This window comes from Metopolophium dirhodum, chromosome 8 (assembly GCF_019925205.1).
Source record: "Metopolophium dirhodum isolate CAU chromosome 8, ASM1992520v1, whole genome shotgun sequence".
Taxonomy (NCBI): Eukaryota; Metazoa; Arthropoda; class Insecta; order Hemiptera; family Aphididae; genus Metopolophium; species Metopolophium dirhodum.
Genome location: NC_083567.1, coordinates 3,652,357 through 3,677,063, shown reverse-complemented (window position 1 = coordinate 3,677,063; position 24,707 = coordinate 3,652,357). Strand labels below are relative to the sequence as shown.

General features: G+C 34.2%; 1 protein-coding gene across 1 annotated transcript in view; it reads left to right on the top strand.

Moving 5' to 3' along the window:
• Positions 1-24,707, top strand: part of LOC132950745 (uncharacterized) — a 121,415-nt gene that overhangs the window by 33,541 nt on the left and 63,167 nt on the right. The gene's annotated exons all lie outside the window — the stretch shown is intronic.

The window sequence follows — 24,707 nt, the reverse complement described above, 5'->3', positions numbered from 1 at the left end:
CGGGGGTCCTCGCTTCATCTATATAATAATAATAAAGTTATGCTCTAGCCGGTCGTAGCTGCGGTATACTATAGCTGCTGGTCGGTCTGCCCGCGCGCGTTCTTTTTCGGCCGTGCGGGTCGGACGACAAAAACAAAAAAAAAAATTCGTCTTAAAAAACCGAAACGGATATTATACTAATGCACACACGCACGCATCATGACACAATGCGATAACATAATACACGCAGTCGCAGCCGCGGGTATTATTATAATATATCATTATTATTATTATTATTATTATTATTATTATCGTGTGTTATACGACCGCCGCCCGTCGTCGGCCCGCCCGTATCGCGCGAGTGGACCGTCCGTCCGGTCATCGGTCGTCGTCCGGCGAGCCGAATCGCCCGGCCGGCATTCCGGCACGCCACGCGTCGGCCCCGACCGACATAGTATAATATGACTGTGTTTTCTAAAAGCGATGACGACGATTCGCCCGTCGAGTAAAGACGTGAGTACTATGTAATGTACGTTGTAGGGCGTTTTCAGTACAGTAATAATTGCAATCGTTTGCACCCGTCGCCCGCATCACATTCGCGACAATCTCTGAAATTGTCGCCGTCGAAATCGGTAGAGTAGTTTTTTTGTGCACCTATACGAAATACGGCGCTATATAGTTAATATGCCTATGTGCTCGGTGCAGTGGCGGATTGTATATAAGTCTTGAAATATCTTTATAAGTGTTTCAAACTTCCCGCTAAACTTTTCCGATATCTCTGAAATCAATCTCTGAAATTTCTATAAAAATTAGTACAGAAATTTATTTGTGCGCTTGCTAGTTGCAAACATACCTATATTACCTGTATTGCCTGTATTGCCTGTATTACCTGTATTGCCTTTTTTTAAAGATAGATTAGATAAGTCTTTTATTTTATTTTATTTGTTTCTTTCTGGTGACCATTGGTTACATAATTACCACTTTATTTTCTGTTCCCAACGGCAACCCTAAATATACGTAGAAATAGTTAGATTTTCGTAAGCAAGTTCATCAGTAAAAACCTAAGTATTGAAACAATATACGAAACTGTCACAATTTACTATAACTATTATTTTATTCAAACCAATAGTGAGACTTGGAGGTTCATCACCGCAACAACCCACATTTTTCTAAACCTTTCTATATTTTGTAGTTTTCACTGGGTTTTTTCAGGGTTTTTCTACTCCTCTAATATTCTATTGATAATAAATAATAAAAATTGAATTATAATTAATTCTGTCATAATAGTCACACGCAAATAGCGACCTCTATGTCCGTGACCCCTCAGAGTGAACAGAATTCTACTTAGTGTAAGGTCTACAGCGATTCTTCAGTCTGCACTCATTATAACTATGTGATTGATATTTTCTTCGTTATTGTGATACGCATAACAATATAATTATTATTGCGCATTCGTCCATATATATATTATATTCTACTGCGATGGTGAAATAAACAGAATAATTAGCAGCGACTAGATAATATAATATGATGATGTTCAGTGATCGTAGACGAGTGAGTTTTTATTTTATAGTTTTTCAGCTAACGATGCACGTCCGCTCGGACTATATTATAATAATGATACATACACACACATATATGAGCATGCGCGTGAAACAGATTAATTAACTATTTTCTATGCGCACCGTTCACATTAGCATAATAATATTCTTATATAAACTAAACAATATACGCTCATCCGCTTCATATTATAGAATATAGAGATGTCCGTCAAGTTGGCACCGGAAAATTATGGTATGACTATGCAACTAGTACCAACAATTTGCTAGGGATTTGCTAGATTTTGTTAGGCCATTTATAGATTTTGCTGAGGCCCCTGACCTTTGTAAATCCACAAACAAGCATGCCGGTGCCATCTTTGTGAGCGCACCGGAACATTGTCCGAATCAAAAAAAAACATACCTATTTATTCAGCCGAATTTGCTAGACATTGCTAGGGTGTTTTTGGCAAATATGGCACCGGCATGTTTGTTTGTTTATTTACAAAGGTCAGGGGCCCTAGCAAAATCTATAATTGGCCTACCAAATTGTTGGTACTAGTTGCATAGTTATAGCATAATGTGCCAGTGCCAACTTGACGGAAATAATATAGAGTAACAATTTAGCGACAGATTTCTATAAAATATATTATACGTACAATATACTACCTATAGCTACTATTACGCACGTTTAGCGTTATATATTATTAATTCGTCAATAAAGTCGTGTCAAATTTTAGTTATCGTCAATATACATAGTGTGCGCATATCGCGACGGACTGCGCTCGACGACAGACGGTCGCCTTGAAATCATTCTCACGCTTTTAAAATACATAGCTCGAGATATATAATACGTACAGAAAATGTTGAAATTCCATTAGCGATCAGATTCGTGTATACTATATTATATACCTATATATACATATTACTACTACTTCTACGTCTACTTTACTAATCGAATGCAGTTATTCTGAGTATGGTCGTTTTTCCACACATAAATCTGACCTAATCTGTGCCGCCGCCGAGTCGTCGTCTCCCGCGAGTAGAAAATTCGTCCTCGCGTCGTCACCGACCGCGACGTCCGCTTGGGAAAAAAAAATATAAAAATAATTTACAAATATAACGCACTTCTCTGCGATGAGTGTCGAGGCGTGTTATTATTATCATTATTATACAGGTACACGCATCATACAGCCGCGCAAGTACGTTGACCTATGCCGAAAACGTTATTCTGTGCGCCAGTGTACAAACAAAGTTTAGGTGTAGAGGTATTATTATTATATTATATTATATTATATTATATGAACATCATTCGATTGTACGACGACGACCACGACGACAACGACAACGACTACTACGACGTCTCGTTCGCCTACACGCGACCGCACCGTTTCCGGAGATGATACACGCGCACCCCGTCTTATAACAACCATATCATACCACGCTCTGATCGAGATCGAAATCCGAATAGGTACTGATATAATAATAACTGCAGCCATAATATTATAATAATTAATAATAATCATAAGGAGACGTCTTCTCGTGTATCGCGTTATGCTCACATGTAGGTATTGTTCGATTTATTTCAATATTGAATTAGGCCAACGCCAAGAGATTTAATTTTAACGCGTATTCGGTGTTCACTCCACAATACTATTATATTTACCGTACCATTAACACGCATTATATATAATATTATACACATCGTATACTTTGTGTCGTTAAATTATTATTACTACACAAGATTTGATCATAAAATATACAAAACTACATCGTCAAGTTATTATGTATGTATTATAATATTATACCTAATAGTGTAGAACGGAGGTCGCTTAAAAATAGCCCATTTTTAAAAGGAATTTAAGTTGCAAATAATTATATTTAAATTAATATTATACATAATATGTAAATGGCAAAAACCGTTTAAAAAGATTGTCCTTTCTAATTTAAAAACGGTTCATCGATGTATAATTTATCGAATTGTTTATTATATGTATTTAGTAAACATGAATAATATCATAATTTATGTTTTTGCAAGTCAAATTGCTACACAATACATTTTTTCGTTCGTTTTTATAGGAACCTATTTTATTGAATCGTATTATCATACAACTAAATAATATTAACTATTAGTTATACATTATCTCAAGTCTAAACTTAAACGTTATTGGTTTAATTAAGATTATATTAATATTATTAATTTACAATTATTATATCTACATGATGAACAATAATCTTTTAGGGACTAACTTCATGAATCATGACCAAATCCATCTATATAGTCACCATAAACTATTGTAAAAAGCTTGTTATCTATTATTTGCATGTTTAAATTACTCGATGTGCTTACATTGTATAGTATAATATATTATGTACTACGTTCCGGTAAAATGTAAGTCAATATGTCACTCATCCCGTTGATTAGTTATGTCCTTAATGTGAATCGAGTGAAAAATGACGATTAACAATTTAACTTTTAAACTTGTTAAAGACCGTCCAGCTGCAGTAGCCTATTATATTAGTATATTGGTACCGTTATCATATTTGAAAAATAACAATTTTATTATTATACATATGCACTTTTAATTGGATAATATGTGCATTATTATCATATATTATATTCCTAGTATGCTGATACACACTATACCGTTGTTCCTCATGGAAAGCAAATTTTGTTTGTCGGCGGTAATATATACATATTATAATTTATAATATATTATGTACGATATACCTACTGAGTGCGTACTGCTGCTATTATATGTCGTGAATACCAGTGAATTAATAAGAATAATGTTTACATTAAAAACGTTCTCGAATGGGTAGGTGTGCCTACAGTATATTAAGTGTAAAGCTACATTATAAAAAAAAAAAATGATCGCATAATTATTGCCAAGTTTTATTTAATATTATTAGCGTCGCGTACACTAGTTTTAAATTAGTACCTAGGTAATTATATTAATTAACGCGGTAAAATAGTTTTCGCTACAAACGCCATCCTACAGTGTGCATAATATATATCGTTGTACAATATAATAACAATATTATGTTAATGTTATATTTTTCGATCCAATGTTGCTAGAGCTCTACATATAGATACTAAATGTTAATGGATTAATGCAAATTACGTAGTTTTTTATTACGCTTTTTCAGTGATTTTATTGAATTCCTATTACGAATACAATTTAAATTTGTTTACAGTTTATGCAAAGAGTATATTATTTTTTTCTTTAAAATTATTTTCTGATTAGTACCTAGGTACATAGCCCAATTATTACTGATCTATGATTGATGTAAAATTTAAAAAAGACCTAAACTTTTATGACTACAATTTATATTCATTGCAATTACTTTTAATATTTGTTGATTAAATAATTAGTACAAAATTATAAAGTACAAATTATTATATGAAATTAAAAATTGATTTGACGACAATCAAAAAAAAATACGCGTATATTTATTAAGAATTAAGATTACCTTTCTACCCAAGTACTCATAATTTACAATAAATCATTACCGCAGATAAACTCATTTACCTTTATTCACTAGCTTGTAATATTACCATCTATATAATACTCACACGGGCTCGAGTTTTTCCTGTGTACAATTATTCAGTACATCGTTCAACACATCTGACATTTAGAGTTGCATTTATACTCATCGACAAAAAACCCATAATTTATAGTTCGACCTCATTGCGGGGGAGTTACAATATAATATCTGCCAGGTAGCATAATATATATTATAGTTTCGTGATATTAATTAATTGCCATATTATACTTTGTATATTGTGCGAAGTCCAAGCATATAGTAATATTAAAGTGCTGCAGCTATAAGGTGTAAGTTACTTAACATACGTAGGTACTTATGTATACCTAATATAATATAATAACCCCGACCTGTGAGTGGTGACGGAGAGACTATCCGATGTTGCTGAACTGAGTCCGTCAAGTCGTCCCGCGCAAACACGACGACGAGGACAACAACAACAACAATAATAATAATAATAATAATATAAAATAATTTATAAATAGGTTCGACGCGATACGCACAACTGCGCTGGTCGTATTATACAGGCGTCTAGCTGGTATAGTTAGGTAGGTACCAGGTATATATACACACGATATTATTACATGGCGTACGTACATTACTTATATTGTTATATATTATAATATTATATGTACCTACATAGGAAAAACTCGAGCCTGTGTGGGCCTTGCGCGCGTGCTCCGGTCCCGGTGCGCGGGCCGCTGCTGATCGTCGGGCGCAGATACGGGAGCGCGTGTCGGCGGGTCCGGCGGGTGTGTGACGCGTTAATGATGTGACGTCGTGACGTTGGTCGGCCGACTGATTGGGTCCGCGCGACCACCGGCGCGAGCCGGACCGGCGGCGATGCTGCTGCGTAGTGCTCGGGATCGTCCGCGGAAGATAATAACATAATATACCTACGCGTATCATATAGGTAGGTTACCTGAGCATAGGTACCTACCTGCGGACCGCGTGTTATATCGGGTAGATAGATGGGTGGGTATACTATTGTTGAACTGCAGCACACGGCGCACACGAGACATCGGCTAATTAAAATATCTCGCGCGTGGTATATAGTGCGGGCGGTCCGCGGTATCATGTATACCGAGGTATAATGATGATACGTATAATGACTCACAGCGACTGGACCTTCCCGTCAATATCCACTGCAGGACCATTGCCGCGTGTTTGCGCGTATCTTCCCGTCCTGTGGTTGGACGGTTGGCGCGGTATCCTCCTGGTTTACTGAAACGCTTATATAGGTATACCCTTGTGACCACGGAGTTGGATCTAGTTCAACCATTTCAGCGGTTCGAACGGTCTATACTCTAGGTCAGCAGTTCTCGACCTTTTTATATCCACGTACCACCTACACAGTTTGAAAATTGCCATGTACCGCCTTTTTTTCTTCCTTATCAAAAATGTATACGTTATTTTGCATGTATGGAGTTGTATTTTATTAGGAACTACAAAATTATGATAATATTATAAGCATTTACAATGTAGGTACTAAAAGAAAATTAAATATAAAGAATAATTATTATTTATATAAAATAAACCAAAATAATATTTAATGTGAATTACGATCCATCAAATGGTTTTTTTATAAAGGGAGATTTTCTTAGCGTACCGCCTATGAGCTTTCTACGTACCACAGGTTTAGAAACGTTGCTCTAGGTGATCGAAGCGATCAAAGATGAAAAATATTATACCCATGCTTATCGTAGTCAATGATATGTTCAAAACGCGTTATAGACTATAAACATTCACGTAGGTACACGTCCATTGGTCGAACAGTTAAGTGGAAACACACCACTATTACTCGCAAAAACGCATTATATACCGTACCTATATTTTTAGGGCTTTTAGTTTTTACTTAGTATAGTTAGCTTTTACTTGGCAGTTGCTCTGTATAATGATATAAAATCGAAGGTGACAAAGGGTGGAAATTTGTTGGTGTGGGGGGGGGGGGGATAGAGGAAAGACAAATACAATTTTCCATTAACCCTTCGTCAGCAGAATATAATATGTTCAAATAGCTGAATCTTTTTCTTTTAGATTCTTATAAACACTATATGCCCGTTATTAATACGACTACTCTAACTTCACGTTTATGTGCAAAAAAATATAAAACATATCCGAAAGACGAACATAATAATTCGTTCATTTAAAACACGCTAAAAAATTAGTACCTACCTACCCACTTTCCTAAGCTTCTGCAAATAATCACGGTTCACAGACTTGTGGTTGTGTAATTTTTTTTTATTGAAAACAGGTTATGATTATAAAAAAATATGTTAAATAATTGTAATCCTGTAACAGCTGCAGGTATACAAGCAGTTGAATTCGCTGAAATAAATTCAATTTTTTAACGACAGTTAACTAACGACAATTTTTGCATAAAATAACTACACTTCACAAACATCGTAATATTACGTATTTTATAGGTAGGTATAATTATCGTGCTATAAAACGTCAATCGTATAGTTTCAATTAAAAATAATTTACCTGTTATATTTTAAAACGACAAAATAACAATTTTTCAACGACTTCGTGCAGTTGTGTAATAGAATTTCGAGTTGTGAGTAGGTACTACGAGTGGATGAAGTCAAACTTCTTTCACAGTCAAACAACCGATAGAATATTTGGTTTGTATTGGAATAAAACAAAAAAATTAATATTCAATTGAAATTAATGTTTTACCTAATATTAATATACAATGATAAGACTAAGGGAAATTTAAAATTATTCGACTTGATGCGTGAACAACTATAATGGCGGTACGATCATCATATAAATAAAATTGAGATCATAATATTTTGTTCTAATAATTCACAACTTCAGGAAAACCTACCGATATTATAATAATACAACGATTTACAGATACGGCAACACATATGATTTTCCTTGCCGACGGTAGCTGTAAAGTTAATTACATTTTTTTTTTGACATTGTATACAAACCAATTTATTGCCAGGTAAGTCCATATTATATTGGTTATTGAAGTTGTTTAGTGCGACTATTTCAAAATTCCTTATTCCTTCACCACGGAAAATAATTAACGAAATGTATGATAACTGAGAAGAAAATAAACGGATGTACTTATAATAATCATATAGATATGCTTGTTGTACACCAGTATAGACCTTATACTCATGATTCATACGAGTATTATATTAATGTCTATGACAAATATAAAAGTATTTCTTCCATGAGATCGTTTTCATGGAAAAGTAACGTAACTCGTGACGCCACCAGGCTGGCTGAGCGTTTCACAATAATTTTAATGTTTTGCGTAGGTATATTCTCCGTATAGACGTTTCACTTCAATAATGCGTAAGATTTGTGTTAAAAAAAAAAAAAAAAACGAAAATGGCAAAACAGCTGATATTATTTCCGCTGCCGTTTTGTCGATCGATAAATATATAATAAAATTACAGTTTTTGACGAAATAAGATTGGCCGATTGCGTTCCGACGATCAATCATCGTCTGTATCTGAAATACGTCTATTGGAACACATTATCATAGGCATATAGTGAGCGTGCGACGTATTTTTCCCGCCATCGAAAAAATAAAGCGATCAAGTGACCTCAATTATTTTTTCGTTCCGTGTTTTTTCTAACGTAATAATAGTTTATAAAAACAAATACCCTCTTCTATCGTATCGTTTACGCGTAAAGATAGTTAGAAAAGAAAACTTTCGAAGTCATCCGTAATAGTGGTCACGGCGATCGCGACGTAGTCACCACCTAATGGCTAATGCAGGGCTGGTCGATGCGAGCATCTCATGATTGTTGTAGGCGTTGAGTGCCGCGTCTGTCTGCTCATTCGAAATCCCAACGAGCCACGTTGATGTGCAAGTTATCGGCCGCCAAGGTAAGAGATTTTCAAAGAATTACAATAATTATTATTATGGTTACCGCTATGTGAGATCACATAGTAGAATTATATTATAAGTGTTGAGTATATTATTACTAGTATCGTCTCACAACTTTTATTTTTGACAATAAAAATGTCTATTATTGATAACGACTACGCGATTATCGTGTAGTCTTAATAATAATTCATGTTATTATACATAGATAGACGATTTTTTTTTACTTTCTTGATTTTTGATCAAGTAAGTATGGTAATTGAAATGAAAAAATTCTGAATTTTGAAAACTTCAAGAATTTGTGTTAAATAGGAAAATAATAAAAATGTAACTCAGTAATAATGGGTAATTTAGCTAGCTATAATATACAATATTAATGAGAGAGATTTGATATCACACCCAAGCGGTATAACCACTTGAATCTATAAAATGTCGGCGTGAACAGTCCCAAAATTTCTATTTTGTAACTTTTCTCCTAAACTATGATAGCTAGAAAGTTGGCTCATAACCAAATTATGTGAAATTAAAATTTTTAACAGATAAAAAAAAAAGTTATTTTTCGCTAGATTTTCATATAGCGAGGTAGATTTCCGAAACTGGAGAACGTATTTTGTTGTTTGAGGTCTTGTTAGATTCACATTGGCTAGGAGAAGTGCAGTGAAGACTTCCAGAACTTTTTCTCCAATCGTTAGTACACTACAAAGCTGAAAAGCTGAAAAACATCAAAAAACACCCAATAAAATTTGTTTTAATTTTTTGTAATGTTCTGTAATGAATTAAATATTAAAGATAAAGTTCTGAAAATCTTCACTGCACTTCTCCTAACCAATGTGAATCTAACAAGACCCCAAACAACGAATTTAGCTCTCCGGTTTCGGAGATCTACCTATCTCACTAAATGAAAATGAAAATGATTTTTTTGTGGGACTGTTCACACCGATATTTTTCTGGATTCAAATTGTTATACCGCTGGGTATGATATCAGTTAATACATTTCTAAAAATTAAAAACCAAGAAAGTTTACATGCCGATCCCTGACTTGGCAAGCGTTTTATTTTTACTTCACGACTACCACGCAATTGTAATGTACCTAATAATTATACATTGGTATTATTATGTGCCTATGTGTTAGATCTTGTTTTAAAATTGTTATTGCATTATTATATCATCTTTTACAAAAGCACCTATACGAGTCATTACCTAAAAGTATGAAATTATTCACACAACAAAATATATCATTTTCATTATAAAATCAGATACGTATTGATATCGTACAACGTGTTATTATAGTACATAATAATATCTAATAGGTTTTCGATCTGCAGTGACTATTATGATATAATATATGCCCACGCTTTTATTAATTGTATAGGGGACTCTTATGATAATTGAATTATAAAATTAGTATTGAAACTTAGAAAATTAAATTCTACCTATAAACATGTAGGTAGATATTTCACTAAAATGTTCTCATTCAATTTTTGTGGTTTTTGAAATATATTATGTAATATGTTATCATAAAGTTTTAAGTAAGACACTACATTCTTTGAATATAAATTGTTTCTTCACACACGTGTTTACCAACCAACAGTATCCTCCCCTATAAACAAGCAAATAGCTAATGGCCATAACTGTGGGGCTTAGTGATCAATTAAAAAAAAAAAAAATTGTTTCTTTTATGATAGGTTTCTAGTTTAATTTTTACACAATTTTTTTTTTTTTTAATATCAATAGTTTTATACTATATAAACTGAAGTAAATACCTTTTATAAAAACGTCAACATATTTTAATAATTATTAAATATTGAAAATATAGTTTTTATTTCCTAAATAGCAATTTAAAATTTAAGTGAGCGGTGTTCACAAGAAGCAGCACTCTTCAAAGTCTGTAGTCTACTATAGGTATTACTAGACTTTTATAATTAACTATTTGTTTAATATTTGATATGAATGCATCAATGTTCTTAGAAATATATTGAATATTGTAATTTATTCCAATTATAAAATAAATAAAAAGGGCAGTCTTAAAAAAATAACTTTATAGTTATTTGGATAAGATAAAATAAATAAGGAGAAATTATTTTTTTTATAAAAGGTAATAATAAAGAATGTCATTTGGAATATAAGTGTAGTCCCTATAAAATAATAATTGTCAGTCAATGGTTGACGTTCGTGAACTAATATTGTGTATCGAGAAAGAAAATAATTATTACCGAAGTTTTTATATGCGCGTTATTATTATGATATTGACTACCTATCTATGTTCTCGTGTGGTTTATATAATATAATTTTTTTATTTATAAACGGGCACCCGTGTAGATAACGACTTCATCATCGTGAGTCGTTGAACAAATCGAATGATTTTGAAGTGCCCGACGCACGATCACAGGGTGATTTTATAAGCTGCACGGTTGTCCAATTGTTATGCATTTGTTCACATTTTGATGTTTAGAATAGATTTAAAAATACATTGATTTGTATTGCAATTGTAAGGACATTCCCTGGGGATTCAAATTTTTTTTTTCAAACTAGTACCTACCCCTATTTCTATGTGAATTGTCAAGAAGTTGATTTTTTGATAGGTATACGATAGTATTGAGGTATTCGCACGATAGTGTTAATATTTGTATGATAAATCCTCAGCAAAATAGAATATTTACAAACATTTTAATGACTATAATCGTTATATTTTTGATTTCCATAATTCAAAATTCCCCAAAAAATCATCTGCTTATTATAACAATAAGTCTTAGAAAAAAATGAATTTAAAATAGAAAGTTCGTAAGTAACGTCATTTGCCACGAAAATATATTTAAAATATATTTGTTACCAAAAATAAGAAATAAAATTAATAACCAATAGCACTAGGATAAGAGAAAATCTAAACATTGGGTATGGTTGAGTAGTACAATATCTAATAGCATAATATGATACATTTAGTTGGACATTTAATTTAATAACATTTTTTTTATTGTTGATTTGCGTTACTATGGTAATAAGCAAAGCGTTCCGAAACCCGACCTTGCGAAAAACCCAGCCCAAAATCAAATCTATATTAAAAAATCAGTTCCTTGACAAATTACAGTAAAAAAGGGAAGTTCTCATCTTAAAAACAGTAGTTTTTTGTCACATAACATCTTCTTAAATTAAATAAAAAATCTGAATATTTCAAAATGTGGTCCTTATATAAGTATAAATATGATTAATAAACCCGAAAATCAGATTTTTAATAAACGAATTATCAAAGACAAAATTGGGGGTTGACATACTAGGTGGCTACTATCGTTCTACTGATCGTTAAAATTAATATCAAACGATATGTAATCTATCCTATTATAAATTATAGTGACGATCGGGCAATGATAAAAATCCGAAATCTTTCGAAACCAGCGGCGACGATTTTCAAACATTCATCCCCGCTAATAGCATCGTCTATAACAGTCAAATGGCTGTATTTATTGTATTGTCACTGTATCAGAATAATAATAATACGTCGTCGCAGCCCGTAACTCATTAGGTAACCGTGGTTCACGTGATGGTTTATAGATACAATCGATTTATCGCTATTACCCGCCTCTTATTTTATTATTATCATTATTACTATTATCCACTACTCGACCAGGGCATATATTATGTGTATAATATCGTTATAATGGCGTTCGTCTGCGAGCGAGATGACGACCGTGGTAGCAAGGTATATACCACGTTCGATCCAGCGATTGATATTATCGCGAGCGACGCGACGCCGCCACTGTTTGCAATCTGTTGTCGCTGCAGGGTGGGTCATTGCGATCACGACGACATGACGTGTAGGTTATAATATTATAGTCGTCGGGTAGGTATGTATAATGTAATATATGGAATAGATCGATGGACATTATTTCCAGTCATCTCGAGTTTACCTCTTCATGGCTTTCGGCGTACTATAATAACGCAGGGAAATAATTATAAAATTATTGTTGTCGCCATCCTGCTCCTCATTATAAGAAGATAATATTATTATAATCACCCCTGCAACCACACGATTTTAAAATAATAATATGTGTGTGATGTGCGTTGTCCCTAGTCTCTACCCTCGTGGTACGTATAAAATGACACATATGCATATACGTTATAACAGTTAAATTTAAAAAAAAAAAAAACAATAATAACAATAAACTCTGAACGAAATTTGGCACCGATGTGCAAAACCGTTTTTACGGTCGTAAAATCGGACGACGGCGAGGATATTCGAAATATAATATATTATATTACGGTTTTATTTTTTTATATTTTTAATTTCGTCGAAGACCGGGAGGGAGCGACGCGATATTGCAGTATATATACGTGTGTGCGGTGGCGGCTTTAAAGTCGTCGTAAAAACCATTAACTATCAATTTCATAATTTGCGCAATACGGCGCCGCGGCGGTCGATTTACGGTCATCGTTTTTGTCGTCTGACAAAACCGCCACCGCCGCCGCCGCTTCGGCGATATTGCTCGTTTAATTTAATCCCCGTTTCAACCGATACCACGGTATATAATATATATAGCAGTGGGGACTTTTACCGACGACGTTTACATATACGATCTCTCCGCCACTGCTGCTGCTGCTGCCGTTTATATATATAATGTCCGTCTCTCACAGAAGCGTGTATAAGAGTATCATCATCATCATCGTGTATATGTATATATATACATACACGTATAGCGTATAACCTTCACCCCAGCCCGCAGCGACACACTCACACACACGCGCCCACACAATAGGGGTTGTGCCCGTCAATAAATAACACAGGCCCTCTTGTATATAAGATAAGTGACTTTCGCGCAGTCCTCTGTTGCCGCCCTCCACCTCCGCCACCGCCGACGTCGAGTTTCGCGGTCGCAGTTTTAAAATTAAAGTAATTTTTTTTAAACGGCAATATCACGTCGTCCCTCCGGCTCTGGCTCCGGCCCGGGGATTCCGCGGGATTTCCTTGGTTATATTATAATATATGCGCCTATATATATGTGTAGTAAGCATATATACGCGCTCGCCCACGTGTGTGTGTGTGTGTGTAACCCTCAAGAAACGGTAAATTTTTATGCCAAACTCTCCTGCTCACTCTCTCTTTCTCTCTCGTATACTCACGTCTTCTTTCTTTATTTTTTTTTCACCCCGATTTTTACTCATACGCTGTCGTATAATATGTTTCACGTGCAGTTCGAACGAGGCGGAGATGCAGCGCTGATGCGGAAAAAGCACGCCGCGAAGCTGCAGCGAACCGCGACCGGAGCGGTGTAAGAGCGTATATTATTATTATGATATTCACATCTCCTCACGGTCTTCTCTGCACTGCCCTACCACTCTTTTCCCACCACCACCCCGACACCTGCAGTGGTTCGCGGTGAGAGGATTCGTTCATCTTGCAGAGTACAGATGGCTATCGTTTGAAAATAATAATTTCAGTGATTTTTTTTTTTTTGGAAAATGTATTTTTCCGATATTTCCGCATCAAGATTTTTAGAAAAGAATTTCGCAGCTGCTCCCCGATTATCAAATCAATTAATTTAATTATGTAATATATATGTGTATCATAATAATATTTATGGTACCTAGTATTATTTTCATTAAAAAACTAGAAAAACCACTAAATTAAATAGTGTTGAAATATTGTGAAAACATTAGTTTTTAAAAACACAAAAAACTACTTAAAAACAAGCGGAGCTAAATAGTTAAACGGTTCGTATACTATACTAAATTTAACTTACGGAAAATAATATTATAGAATTAAAACGCAAAAGTCATGTTTGAAATAAACACATCATTATCATCTGCAGTGTACTACGGGCAACAAAATCTAAAATAATATTGGTAGGTAAATACCTACCAATATAATAAAATACTTGTGGATCTTTCTCGATTTCTCACCTCCATATAATGAAATCGTGGCAATATTTTTCTGTCGCTACCGATACGAGCTACTATATTAAAGACATCGACCTCTTACAATATATAATATAACATATAACATGTATTATTGGTAGTAGTAGTAGTAGTAGTAGTAGTACCTACTAGGAAGTAAGGTATAATGCGGGATATGTATTATAATGATTAATGAATATTGATTTACATATTAAATTCCACGCGACGCTCGACAAATCAATTAGAAAAACTCGTATGCGCGAACCTCAAAACCTATATCTATGACATATTATGTATATGTTACACATATTTATTATATTATATACGTAGAAAATAGTTTTTACTGGTTAAAATACGATCGTTTGTATATTATTATTATTATTTTAAGAAGTACAACTCCAAAGAATCTCTCACGGCAACTACGATTCTTCTGCGATAAATAAAGAATTCGTCCTTCGCAAGACGCAAATGATACCTATACATACCTCGCCCTATTCACGGTCATGCAGTATATATACGTATAGGTATAGGTATTACATGTAGGTAATATTAAATATAATTAAAAATGAGTAAAAGTCCGATAATTTTTTTGGGTGATTGGTTGAACTCTACCTAGATATTATATAATTTCTCGTGATGTAGGTATATAGCGATTCACTTTAATACCGAAACAACAAAACTATCCATCTAGTCCATCGTACAACTGAAAAATAATTATTACAATAATACAACAAGTCGCTTTATGCGTACGTAACGACCAAAACGTCGAAAAACTTTACTCATATAATATTATTAAACTGTCTACCTATATTATATATTTTGTGTTTAAAAGTGAAAGAACACGGAGCATCAAATGTGCACATTGTACATTCCACATTGCACATTGCACATTGCATATTGCACATTGCTCATTACACCACGCGGGTATCTTGCACAATGATAATATGTGAATTTTTTGTGGGCATAACGTCAAAATATGTACAATATTTAGGTACGATGCGAATAATATGGTAATTTTATTAATGTCTGATATATACCAATAATGTATACAAACTTTCGTCGTCGTATAAATATATATTGTAATAATAATATTATAATTTGCAACAGCAGTAGTCCGGTAGCCCGAATTATGATTTTTTTATTTTTTTATAACCGGTTTAACAGTGAGCGCGCGCGCGCATAATAATAGCTATAATATTATAGTATAGTATACATACTATTATAAATATCGTATATATATTATTATTATATCGCATATCCGTCAACTACAACTATACCCGTCTCGCGGTTTCCATCAATTTTTACTACCCTGTGACCCTTCGGTGGAAGATTCACGAATTGCGCGTGACGCGTATACTCTATTATGTGAACGTAATAAACTAATAATAATATAGCCTATAGGTAACGTACTTACTCATTAATAACGATGATAATAATAATGCCAAAACGTCGCAGCCTATTACAAAACGACACTATATTATATTATATTACCGTCGATTTATAATACTATTATTTATTCGCTACGAAATCGAAACAGTATAGCTCTCACTGTGCCGTATACAATAATAATACAATATACCTATATAGGCGCACAAAAACTGTCGTCGAGTATGACACCTTATTATTCATACCGCGCGCAGAGCCGATGTACGAATTTAGTATAATTTACATTCCGTGCGAGAGCGAAGGACGACAGAACCTGCAAAAGCGTTTCGTAACGACGCGCGCTGTACAATATAAGTCCACGTAATGATTTCTCCGCGTAAGATATAATATTTTATAAATCATCTCCCTCCTCCCCTTCCCACGCAATCCCCTTCAATCCGAATAAATTCTCATAGTTTGCAGTCTGCAGTATACGCCTGAAAGTCCGCCGTCTCCACGAATCTGGCAGCTGCATTTGTACGCATAGGTACTTTATATTCGACTGCATAGCGTCGATCACCTGTTTCGGTAAATGAGAGTGTGATACATATTATTTTAATACTCCTATCATTGTGCACGTAGAGCCAGCAAACTCCTAAAAAATTATGATAATAACGATGGCGAACATAATACAGAATAGAGTCGTCGCGTACAGTCGAAACTCGAGCGGAACGGAAAAAGGTTCGAGATAACCAGTTTTATATTAGAATTTTTTTTTTTTTTATTGATCTGAAATATACATCGACAACTAGGCCATTAGTACATGAATTTTAGATTACATTGTTAGTATTTTAGCATTTACATGGTTACATTAAATTAAATTGTACAATTCTGTTTTTTTTAAGAATAAAATTAAGTTTTTAACGTCTTGTGGGTTTGGTCCTAGTGCTTGACAAATTTGTTCTGATATGTGGTATTGATTTCGATACATGTTGTATTTTTGACATTCTGTGATGACGTGGTTGACCGTTAAAAGTACATTGCACGCGTCGCATAGTGGAGGATCGTCTTTGGTCATCAAATAGCTGTGAGTTAGGTGTGTGTGACCAATTCGGAGACGGTTTATTATGGTTTCTTCTTTTCTACTGAGTTCAAGATTTATCCATAGATTTATATTGTTTTTTATTTTATTGAGTTTGGTGTTGAGTTTTCGCCAGTAGGAATGCCATTTATTGTTTGTGTGTAGTTTAATTTCGTTTTTTGCATCTGCAAATGTGATGGACTTTATGGTTGCAGTTAATTTGGAGGTGATTGCATTATGGGCTTCTTGGTCAGCCATTTCATTTCCTGGAATGCCGATGTGGCCCGGAATCCATACAAACTGGATGTATATATTTTTATTTTCTGCAAGAAAAGTTTCTTCTTGTATTAGCTTAGTGATATCTGTTTGGTTTCGAGTATTTGTGATGGCAATTAAATTGCTGAGTGAGTCGCTAAGTATTATACATTTTGTTTGGTGGTTTGAATATTCAGTGTGGAAATATTTTACAGCTTTGTATATTGCCATCGCTTCTGCTGTGAATATTGATGCTTGAGGTGGAAGTTTGTATGCTATTGTTTGATTGTTTATTATCATAGCGAGACCAACACCGTCATTTGTTTTGGATGCATCAGTGTATATGTGTACACTGTTTGGGTGTTCTTGCAATATGTTGTTGAGCATGTTTTTATATATGGATGGCATTGTGTTTTCTTTTTTGAATTGAGTTAAAGTAAGGTTAACATTGAATGTTGTGTTCCAAGGGGGAAAAATGTACGGTTTTCTTTCTAAAATATTGTTTATTTTTATATTTTCTTTTTCGGCTTGCTGTATGTGTGCATTTATTACTTTGATGGCTGGATTGTTGATATTTCTTTTGGTTCTGGCACAATATAATAGCAGTAGTTTTTCTCTTCTAAGGTTAGGTGGGATTTCATTAGCAATGTTTCTAATACTCTCAATTGGGCTGGATTTGAATCCCCCTATTGAAAGTCTTATAGCAGTATTTAGTTTAGTTTGAACCATGTTTAAGTGGTTGGTTTTGGCATTTTTTAACAGTATTGATCCATAATCTGTTTTAGATCGAATTAACGCTTTATAGATCATTAAAAGAGATGCGCTGTCACCACCCCATGATGTGTGGGCAATTATTTTGATTATGTTGAGTTTTTGAGATAACGAGTCACGAATATTTTTTAGATGAGGTATCCAATTGAGTTTGGAATCGAATGTTATTCCTAGAATTTTAATTTTATTATGGTGAGGTATAACTAAGTTGTCTAGTATTATATTGAGATCTTTTATTTTTTTTTGTTTTGTAAATATAATACTTTTGGATTTGAGGTTAGAGAATGAGAAGCCAGTTTTTTTTGACCAATCTGATAAGCTGTTAGCACTTATTTGGAGTAATTCTTGGACGGTTTTTAGGTTTTTGCTTCTGCAAAAAATGTTAAAGTCATCGGCGAATAAATTAGCTTTTACAGGAACTTTGATTGTTTCGACAATATCATTAATGGCCAAGAGAAAGAGTGTGACTGCCAGTGATGATCCTTGTGGGATGCCATTTTCTTGGTAGAACGTCTTTGATAGGGTATGTGATACTTTGACCTGAAATTGTCTTTCTTTTAGGTAGTTTGTAATATACATGAACATATTGCCGTTTGTTAAGATTTTGCTTAGTAGAGCTAGTATTCTATGTCTCCATACAGAATCGTAAGCCTTTGTTATATCCAAACTGATCATTCCGAGTATTTGTTTATGTTCGAATGCATTTTCTATTTCAGTTTTTATTGTAATTAAGTTGTCCATTGTTGATCTAGTGTGGCGAAATCCACTTTGCTCTTTAGAAAGTATTTGGTTTTTTTCTAAGAACCATGTTAATCTTAAGTTTATAATTTTTTCCATAATTTTTGTCATTGTGTTTAGGAGTGTGATAGGTCTGTATCCTTCAGTGGAATGTTTGTTTTTCCCTGGTTTAAGAATAGGAATTATTATTCCCTTTTTCCATTCTTTAGGTATAACTCCTGTGTGCCATATATTGTTATATATATTCAATAGAAATTTTTTTGCTGTTATGCCGAGGTTTATAATAAAAAAATAAGGGATACTGTCTGGGCCAGGGCTTTTGCTCTGGCATTTATTTAGTGCAGTTTCCATTTCATTGAGTGTTATACTGGAGTTCAAGACAATTTGGTCGCTATTGTTCGGGTTTATCATTGAGATTATTTGTGAGTTTTCGAATGGTATTTTTATTCCGTTAATAAATTCTTGTGTGTAGATTTTGTTGCTAAAATTATCTTGGAAGTAAGCGCCGATTTTTTTGGCGACATCTTCTGGAGCTGATGTTGTTCCTTGTTCGTCAGTTATATGAATTTCTTGGTTTCGGTTTATACCTTTCAATGAATGGATTTTGTTCCATATCTTGGATGAGTTAGTTTTGGAGTTTATGCTGGTTGTGAATTCTTTCCATGAGTTTTTTTTGCTTTTTTTTATTAAAAATTTGGCTTGGGCACGCAGTTTTTTGAGTTGTATGAAATTTTCTAAGGTTTTATTTTTTTTGTACGTGTTTAAGGCGTTCTTTTTATTGATTATAGCTCTTTTAATCTCATCATTCCACCAAGGAACTTTGGGTTTTTGGTTATGGTTTATACAGCTACCGATTGATATTTCTGCTGCTGAGGTGATTATGTTAGTTAATATTTTGACTGCGTTTTCTATATTGGATTGGTCATTATATTGTATTTTGGTAATTTCTTCCTCTATAATATCACTGAATAATGTCCAGTTGGGTGTTTTTAGATTCCATCTACGGTTTTTATTCGTATTAGTATCCCCTATCCTGTGCATGAAGTTTGTGAGTATAGGTAAATGGTCACTGCTATAGATATCAGGCAGCACTTTCCACTTGAGTCTTTGGGCTAAGGAGGATGTGCACATTGTTAGGTCGATAGATGATAAGGTTCCATTGGCTAGGTTAATGTGGGTGGGGGATGTGTCATTTAGAATTACAATGTTTTCGTTTTCTAGTATTTTTTCAATTATCTTGCCTCTATGGTCTGTTTTTTCTGATCCCCACATGGTACAATGTGCATTAAAGTCGCCTAATATCATAAATGGCTTGGGGAGTTGTTTAATTATGTTTTCGATGTCGGAAAATTCGATTTTAGTTTGGTTGGGTAAATACAAGTTGCATACATTTAAATTTATTTCATTGAGATGTATAGAAATGGCAATAGCTTCGAGATGGGTTTTTACTTTTATTTGCTTGCTAGGAAAGAATGACTTGACATAGATTGCTACACCACCGCTGGCTCTTAAACCATTAGTTCTGTTTTTAGTGTAGCATATATAGTTCCTTAAAGTTTTGTGGGTTTGGTCAGTAAAATTGGTTTCTTGTAAGCATATGAAATCGGGCGAATGCTCGGCTATTAGTATTTTTAATTCATTTATTTTTTTTTTAAAGCCATTAAGGTTCCATTGTATTAGTTTTGTGTTATGTGTGAGGTTGTTTTCTTTTTGATTTACATTCATTAGAATTTGAGAATTTGATTAATTTATTTGTATATGGGCTTTACGAGTATAACTCTTGTGGAGTTGCTTGGAATAGTAGATTTGCTAATTTGGTGAGTTTGGTTTTTGTTGCTCGGTCGTTTATCTTAGGTCTGACTATTTCGATGGTTTTTAACATTGAAGGTATGTCAACTTTTGCTTCTTCACAGAGAGAATGTATGTTAATTGATTTATTGGAGAAATTTTCAATTATGTATTTGAATTGGTAAAAAGAGATATTGATTTCTTCGTTTTCGGAAAATAGGTCTTGTGCAGATTTTAGGTGGTCCTCATCATTTGTAGCAATATTTTCAAGCGAATTGCTTTTTTTTAATTTTTTAATTTGATCTTGAGGTGTTTTCTTGTTTTTTTTTGATTCTAATAACTTATGTTCAAGGTTTTTGGTCTGATTAGGTTTCTCAATGTTTGGCTGTGTGTTTGATTGTTCAGAAATTGTTGGAGATGTAGGACAACTTGATGTTGGTAGAGATCTTTTGATTTGTTTATTGGGTAAATTTGTATTGGTCGTTGTTTGGCTTAATATATTTGAGTTTTGACTGTTTTTAGGTATGGCAATAGTATTTACTTCTGTTATGTCGTCATCATGTGTGGGATATGAGGACGTGGTGGGGGCATCATCTATTGTTGGTTTTTGTGTAATATAAATATTGTTGGTCATGGTATTTGGTTCTTTTTTGCAGTGATTAGATGTGTGGCCGCTTTGTTTACATGCGTAGCAAGTAAGAGTGTCGTCCGTTAGAAAAATTCTGAAGTCTGTATTGTCATATTTGATTATTATCGATCCGGGTACATTTGCTGTGTCGTCGGGGTGAATATATACCTGTCTCCTAAAACTACTGATGTGAGCGAGCTCATCTTGAAAACCAGCTTTAAGGAAGGTTATTGGAGATAATGTCTTGATGTTTTCTAGTAATAAGTGTTCGGTAATTACTTCATGAGGTATTATCGGGTGTGCGTTAGAAATTATAAATCTCTTGGCAGGGTTTACTAGACGACGAAATGGTATTTGATTTTCATTAACGGTTATATACGAATAGTTTTGTGTCAGTTCGTCAACAGTTATTTTGTCTCTAAAATATATACAAAATCTGTTGTTCGAAATACGGGACGCAAAGATGATGTTTTTAGGCGGTGTTATTTTGCTAAATGCTTTAACATATTCTATTTGTGGTATTTCGTTTATCGTATTTAATATAATGGCTTGATCTTTCTTAGGAAACGTTGTGTTGGCTGTTGTTTCGGCAAAGGTTTTTGTGTTGTTTATTTTTGGTGGTGATGACAGTTGAGATAGTTTTTGGTTGTGCATATTAGATAAAATATCCGTAGACATTTTATCGGTTTAATTGGCCGCTATGTACCGGCGGCCGGTGTAATTTTGCGTTGCAATTACGAGTAAGATAAGATTACATACCTTTTTCGCTGTTGATTTTTGTGTGCATGTATATACTGATATTGCTATCGGGAGCTAAGAAATACGGAACACACGTGTGCTTGGGACGGAGGTCAAACACGTACTGTATATTAGAATTATTTCGAAGGGATCTCAATTATTTATCGAGTTGGAAATTACGAAAAATTTAAGATATCGGCAATCGACATACTATAGTAATAATTATATAATCTGCTATACCTGCCTATAAGCGTGCACAGTTAAATAGCGTTAACTGCTTAACTAGCTTAAATAATATTATCAAAACATATTTTAACATGTGACATATTATATCATATGCGTCGTGTCCTCCGTATTGTCTATTTGTAGTTATGAGTTATGCACCGAGAACGACCCCCTCCCCTGAAACAACAAAAATTGTAAATGTTGTCATCCGTGACGCAACCATATTGACTATGAAGTCTGTCTTCTCCGCGTGGGCAGAACGACACTCGGCCAGCCGACGGCTCGTATACGCGATAATATAATATACCTACACACTTATTATAATATACCGGTGGGGGCGGATGGGTGTGCGCGTGTCGGCTACCGGTGTTGGTCGTCGTCGTCGCATATCATAACAATAATTATAATAATATATAAAAGAATAATAATGATAATAATAATATGTGTATAACAATATATACGTATATACACACCACGCCAAGTGGAACGAAAACGAGAGAGAGAACGAGCAGCGAACAGTGATCGAAAGATAGATGGAAGAAGAGAGAAAGAGAGAGTGAGAGAGTTTAAGACTGACAGGTAACGGTGTGGGGTGGGGGTGCGGGGGCCGAGAGTCTGCGAAAGATTGATGACGATATATATATTATGCTATATAGTCGTCGTCGGTGGAGCCGCTCCCGCGAGTGCAGCGTATAATATATAAGTGTAGATACGTGTGTGCGAGAGGAATGCGCGCCGAAGACGTTTTCAATATCGTCTTCTCCTCCCCGGAGATTTTGGACCGGTTGTCGCACCGCGCTGTTGCGTTTGCCCCCCCCCCTCCATTCCCTTTGCACGGAAAAGGATACAGTTTATATAAATGCGCGTAGGTATATAATATATATACATATACATATATATTGTTATAATATATGGCGCACAGGACGTTTCGTAAATACATATGTGTATCTGTGTGTGCGTGTGTGTGTACAATGTTGATTTATCGATATAATATACGTATATACAATCACACATAGAAGCACCACTCTCGCGAGTATATACTATATATATATATATATATAAATTATATACATTTCGTACGCTGTGTATGAAAAAACTGAGTATATTTTTTTCTTTCGAAAATTTGTCTTTTTTATTAACCCCCTTTTTTTGAAGGATCGAGTCTCTCTTTTTTCCCCTCTTACTCCTCTGTCCACAGACCACACATATCGCATTATTATTATTACTTTTATTATTATTATTATTATTATTATACCTATAATCTATATATTATACGCACGAGTTTGTGGAGCACTAGCTGACGCGATCGTCGCTTCCGAACTATCTCGTTCTGAGAAAAATATATATCATAATATAATATAAAAAACGGCGGTACCGAATCCGCGCGCGCTCTTCATGTCTGTCGATGTCTGTATAGTGTATAATAATTAGCGCACACGTTTATGTAAAAATAGTTAATCATTAAAAATATAAGCAGTCTTCTTTTGCAGAGAATACATTTTTCTTTTTTTCCGAGATATTAGCTACAAGTATGTTTGCGTTTATAAGTACTCGAAAATATTTTTTGAATGTTTTAGTGTTAATATACATTGAAAACAAAGAAACTCAACTTGCAGATGCCATTGCAGAATAAGTGTGCGCCAAGAAACACATTGTCGATGCGCATATTATAGGTACACAGCTCGTATGCAAACAAATCGTTATCCTGCGACGATCTCTGACACAAACACGCCACTGAATGCGTATATATAATATGTACGACTGTACAATAAGGCGTTATAATAACTTATTATAGGTTTAGGTACTTAAAACTAATGCGTTTATTGTAACCTAGGGACCTATACTAATAGACTCGCTCGTACGTCACGCACACGTCTGACATACCTATACGCGAAATGAATTATATTATTTTATATTCGTTTTATACTGTTTATGTTATTGTTTAACGAATTTATTGTCACGATAATTATACAGCAATATTTAAATCCTAGGTACGATCGTCGTTCGATAGGTAAGATCGTGTGGTACGGTCGTACAAGCGATTGCTGGGTGGTAGGCGCGGTATGCTAAGGGTCCCGCACTCCCGCCTTAAGATTTCACTCTGTAGAACCTATCTAGGTATATTGGGCTCGATGTGAATGTTCGGACCCTATTCAAGTATTCGCTATGTACCAGGTACACAGGTATATTATACAGGTGTATGTGTACGATTAATAAATAAATATATATATAATAATGACGATGTGTTAAACCCGTATCCGTCTTGTAACGATAGTGTGTTTTTTATTTAAATTTTTTTTGTACGCGTTATGACA